The sequence below is a fragment of the Pelecanus crispus genome, chromosome 11 (assembly GCF_030463565.1).
Source record: "Pelecanus crispus isolate bPelCri1 chromosome 11, bPelCri1.pri, whole genome shotgun sequence".
Classification (NCBI taxonomy): Eukaryota; Metazoa; Chordata; class Aves; order Pelecaniformes; family Pelecanidae; genus Pelecanus; species Pelecanus crispus.
The window spans coordinates 30,724,709-30,730,708 of NC_134653.1; positions in this window are offsets into that span (position 1 = coordinate 30,724,709).

Sequence of the window (6,000 nt, forward strand, 5' to 3'; positions counted from 1 at the left end):
TTTTTTTTTTAAAAGCAGGAGCTTTACAAATTGTAAATAGGCACAATGTAAAATGTTTCTGCTAAGCTTTGGCAAACCCTGATTCTGGAGGTCGGCTTTTGGGATCAGCCTGCATAGCACTGGTGGAAGACAACAGCACTTTGGACACTAAGGCTTGGTGGATTTAGAAGCAGGGTTTCACTAAAATGAAGAGCAAAGGACCCACCGCACAATATTCTTTATGACTGACGGAAGCTCAGAAGAGTCAGCTCTTAAACAGGAGTTTTAATGTTAGTCTCATTTTTAGTACAGCCTGTTCTTTACATTCTTTATTGAATTCAGAGTGATCTGAGCTTTGAGATTTATATTCAGCAGTAACATTACCACAATACTCCAGGGAGAAAGATATTCTGAAAGCATACTATTTAAATCCTATCATAGTTTAAAAATAATAAGTCATACCTGCACTAACTTCTTGTACAAGTAATTACTTTTTTGCCTTTTACATCCACTGCTTCCAGCTGACTGTGTTACCAGCTCTGGGTTGGCAGGAGGCAGTATTCCTCATTTCTCCTGAACCACGGTATAATGTGACTGTCATCATTTCTTTCTTCTGCCAGAAAGATACATAATTTTTTTTTCTTTTAATATTAAATAGCCCCTTTTTTCTCCTTTGCACGTGACATATCTTGTTGTGCTTGTCCTTAGCTCAGGTTCCATTGGTTTGGAAGACAATATAAAGGATGACTTAGCTTCTCAAACCAACACCTGTACAGACCCCACTACCTATGTAAGGAGGAATGGGGGGAAGGAAAGAGTTAAAAAAAAATCTCTCCTATTCATTGTCCTATTAAAATTTAATTTGATTCTACAAACTTCAAGAACCTAAAAGATACTCAAACCACTAGTCACAGACATCACTGCTTTCATTCTGAACGCTTGCCTCTAAACCAATTAGCCCATCTAATACTCGCTAGTGCTGGTGTTCCCACACCACTAGTCACCCCAGTAGTCGTGACATCTCCCAAAAAGATTATTACAGCTTTGCAAAATCATTGGAAGACTTGACAGAATGGCTTTTCAAAGTGCAGTATTAAGTGGGATAATAGTAATCATTTCAGTCTCGCTGTTCTGGACTAATACAGGTGACAACATTCAGTCATACCTGGTTTTGTAGTGAACATAGTTGCCATGGGAATATCCAAATCAAAAATCTATTCTGCAAACATTTTTAGCAATCTTGTAACTTCACTGTATTGCAAGTGAGACAAATGGGCAGCTATAGCGCAGATTACCAGAGTAATCATTTTTGTTGTCTATCCCATCCAAGTAGTATTCAATATCATTTGGCAGTGCAATCTATAGCTTTTCTGTTATCAAAAGATAGGTGTTTTTTTTGGTCTAAAAACACTTTATCTGCTCCACATAAGTTGCTGCAAGGTTAATATTTTTATCTAACAAACACAAGAGTACATTTCATAAACAAAAGGCCAGAGTTTAGAGATAGATATTTATTATTTCTTTTGTCCTAATACTTTCTTCACCATTTAGCAGGGAAACTTTTGTTTTAATCATCTTGACGTTCTTTCTCTTGCTACAAGGGCAGCTGAGCTTGGAGCCCGGCCCCTACCCACAGAGCTGACCTACCCAGGGTGGGAGGGCACACAACCTTCTTAAGATCTAAGCTGGACAAGTGTTTATCAGACTTAACAGAGCAGCTGTTTGTTAGCTCTGGGTCAAGAATAGAAAGAATTTACCATCATCCCAGCCCAGTAAAGATGTGCATCCCTCAAATCATAGAATAGTTGGAAGGGACCTTTAAAGGCCACCTAGTCCAACCCCCCCCGCAATGAGCAGGGACATCTTCACCTAGATCAGGTTGCTCAGAGCCCCATCCAACCTGACCTTGAATGTTTCCAGGGATGGGGCATCGACCACCTCACTGGGCAACCTGTGCCAGTGCTTCACCATTTTGCTAGAGACTCTGATAGGTTGGATACACCTTCACCAGCTGGGAAAAAAACCCACATATTCTCATAAGAAAATAAAAATTAACCTTAAGTAAGGGGAATATTTTCCTTCCAAAAGCAATGCATCCTTCTGGAATCCGTCTTGTACATTAGGATGCTTGAGCATGTTTGGGCTGTAATAAATCAGTATCCAGTGACAGAGAATTAAAAGCAATCAAAAGTATGAAGTCAGGGCTGTTGAATGAGTTCTCAAACTTAAGCATGTCTTAACAGGTAAGGATGTCTTTGAATTTAATTACAAATTCATTTTAAAGCAGAGGCTTTGGCCTGGCTGCAGGAACACCACCTCCCGATACACCCTCTGCTCCATGCATGGTCAGTGCTTCTCTTTAGCAAGCCATCAAGCTACCTACCCCTGGCACACGCAGCAACCGCTCAGAGTCAGCAGCCTCTAGTACCAGCCCACTACCAGCACACCAAAGTTACTACGCCCTGAATTAGACCTATCTAGACATCTCTACCACATCACATGCATATGCCCATGGTGTCTAACTGCCGCACGTTAATGAGCCATACAGGAGGAGCGGTCTTGTCTGCAGTATCCTGCACCACCTCTTTTAGGGCTTATGGTATATGAAGCCTCCTGTCTTTCTCAACTGTTGTTTTCTTTCAGCTGTCAGTTATTTCAAGTTATTTTTGACAGTCTGAGTAAGAAATCACCTGATTTTTCTCCCAGGGTAAAGCAGGTTTTTGGCAGAATTACTACAAGCAAAGAGAATATGTGAACAGCTTCCTTTCAAAATATAAACGCAGTATTAATCAAAATAATAATGCCCTGAAACCCACCTTCCTCTACAGATACTCTGGACCAAGCCAAGCAAAGAATCTAAACTGAAAACTTTAAATTGAGATTGACCTAAGGCAGTACAGAACTCAAACCATACCACAGTCTGAACTATTTCACCTTATTTCCACCCCCCACCACTCCCTCCAAACAGTCAATACTCATTTTTTCCACTCCGGTTTGGTCATAGCACAGTGACTGCCTGACAAGGTTAGAGTTTGTCATTTTACTAGAAAGATGGACTATAAACAACCTAAGGTGGATTTGTTCTTCCGAGAAAGCACTCAGGACAAGCTGGACAAGAGACTTTTACCTTCTCTCCAAGCCAGGAAGCATGAAAGAATAAGCCTGAAACCACAGTGGCCATCTACCTGATCAGGTTTCCTTAACCCAGTTCTCTCACTCATATGTTAATGGGTAAGTGATGCTTCTCCCCATTAGACAAAAATCCCAAGCTCTTTTCTGAGCTACTTTGTGCACAGATTTTTTTCAGTATTTTGCTGTTGCTGAGGTCAGGCAATTTTGTGATCACAGTACCATTTACCATCCCCCACCCCATTTCTGGAAGTTTACAAGAACTTTTGCGCTCACCTGGTATCACCATTAGTAAGAGACACACACACCCCCCCCGCCCAGGACTCATCTTTGCACATTACCCCAGCAAGACACTGCTCTTCTTGAAGGATTATTTTCCTTTCCTCATCACTTAAGAGTCAGGAGATTTCTTTCTTGCCTACTGAGATACAAGCTCTATCAGAAAATCTCTCCCTCGCTACAATGAGGGCTTTTTCTTTTCCCACAGGGATTTGTCTATCAACGTTGAAACTACAAGGCACTGCAATGGGTCACAACACAAATTCATGAAATGTGCAGCTCTTGAGAAAGACCTAAATTAAGGTCAGAAGCAACAGACTAGCTTCTTTGATAAAGTTTGTACTAGTTTGTAATAAACAAGACTTGGCAAGAACAGTTAGAAAAACAACTTTTCTTTTTTTTTTTTTAAAAAAAAAAAGCAGCTTTGCAAAATTATTACTTATCTTTGCCAGAGGCTCAGAACTTCATTTTGCACCAGGCTCCAAAGTTAATTGTTGCTATTTCTTTGGTTTAACACCATAGAACAGAAGAGATTAATGTATAGGGGAAGAGAAGGATCAGTTATGATGCCACTGCTATTTTGGAAGCACTGGAAAAACCCAAACCAACCATGCTACCCATGCAAATACAAACATGAGGCGAGAGCCTCGGGTGGGCACCATCTCACCCAGCGTATCCTTCAAGTAGCCTCTTACCCACCCAGTCAGGCAAGCACCCTCATCTGTAGCCAAATGCCATGCAAGCCACCAGACCCCAGGTTTATTGGGGCCACCCATAAGACCACCAATTCCCATCACAAAAATCAGAAAAGTCTTCTCAGGGATCCTCCACACACCTCCAAACCATCCCAACCTGCCAGAGATGCTGGATTTCCTCACCACCACCCTACAAATTCAGAAATGTTTTTATTTCACAGTGCCTCCTTCCTCCTTTACCTGGACCCCCCCCAGCTGCAGCGTGTCGTCTTCCATCAACTCCTTCTCCAACCTGCGCTTCTTCCATAAAGAGTTAACAGGGCTGAAGTTAAGGCCCACTGACACCAAGTATCATGTGTCCGGCTGTTTGCTTGCCTCCCTCCTTGGGCAGGGATGCTAACATCCTCCTTGTTTAATGAATTATCTAACAGGCTGTCAGCACTCAAGCTGTGATGTGGTTTATGCCGACAGCACCGCTTGATGAGATTTTAAGATCTCACCAAAAGAGCAAAGTCTGAGTTTGAAGATGAAGTGATGGACTCTAACCTTTCTGACAAGTAATTTGAGCAAATCCAGGCACAAAATATATCACCCCTGAACAGGCTCCTCACTCCCTTCCCAAGCTCCCGGCTTGGCTGCCCACTAGAGGTCACTGCAAAACCCATTTTAATTTGCAGATTGACGTTTCCACGGATTATCCCTTTTTTCATATGCAACAGACAGTTTCTCCCCCCCAAAAAATGACTTCTCAGGTTGGACTCCGATTGCCGCCAACTCCCACATGACGCCAGCTCTTTCTCCCCCTCCGCCCAGCTGTCAAAGACAACAACAACAAATATTTTCCCATGATTGCTTCTCTGCATAAACAACTGTCAACAGAATAAAACCCCTCCATCTGGGTAGCCAGTGATCCATGAGTAGCAGCAAGTGACCTCTCAGTTCTGTTTCACCATCCTCCAGATGATGCTTTCAGTCCTGTAAAGAGCTCCATATTTAAGAAGCTTCACACCCAAGTCCAATATCACTGAATAACAAAGCTGTCTTCCTAAAGTGACTCATAGCAAGATCATGGTCTACAGAAGTGGAAGAACCCTTCCTGCACCACAAAATATCTTTGCCTGGTCTTACAGCAACGTTTAGAAGTTAGATATCTTACCTCGTGGTTCAGTCATTGAGGAAAACAGGCAAACAGTACAATCTGGGAAACTGAGTCAGGCAAAGGCATTTCTGACTTACCCTCAGCTAATAAATACTGATTATGAACAAGAACATTCAAGACTTAAAATAAAAAACACCCCACACTAATAATTTATATTTCCATAGAGAAGTGGAAAGAAGCACCTGTTTAACAGACAGTTTATTTAGAACTGTTTCCCAACAGAATAGTTTTTCAGTAACAGGTAAGATAATTCCTACTGACAAGAGCACACTTGGGTTACAATCTCTGCAAAAAAGCTTCCTGTTTCCACTCCCTCCAAAACTCAGAGCCTTATCTAACACTGGACACAGCAATCCTAAAGCACAGTTCAGTCTACTTGTTCAACTCCATCTCCCGCTGGCATCCTAGGAAATCTGCTGTGACACCAAATATTTATGACCTTTTTGCCTGTTCTTCTGTTGTTACACCCCTGAGATGTAAGCAAATAAAACTCATGCCACAGGAACACAGCGCAGTAAGCGGACATCTCCGGAGCCATCTGATTTAAAATAGACATGACAGTCTCAGGCCTCCTCAGGACAGATGAACTTGGAGCAACACTGCTAATACAGATTCCTTTAGAAACACCAGAGCTCTGTTTTGGAAATACTCATTTACTGCAAGAGGCAGAGCTCCTTGACCCAGTCCTGCACCCCTTGTGCGCAACAGGAATTTGCTCATTAAGAGTCCTGAAAACTGGATGGCGGCACTGCAAGGATT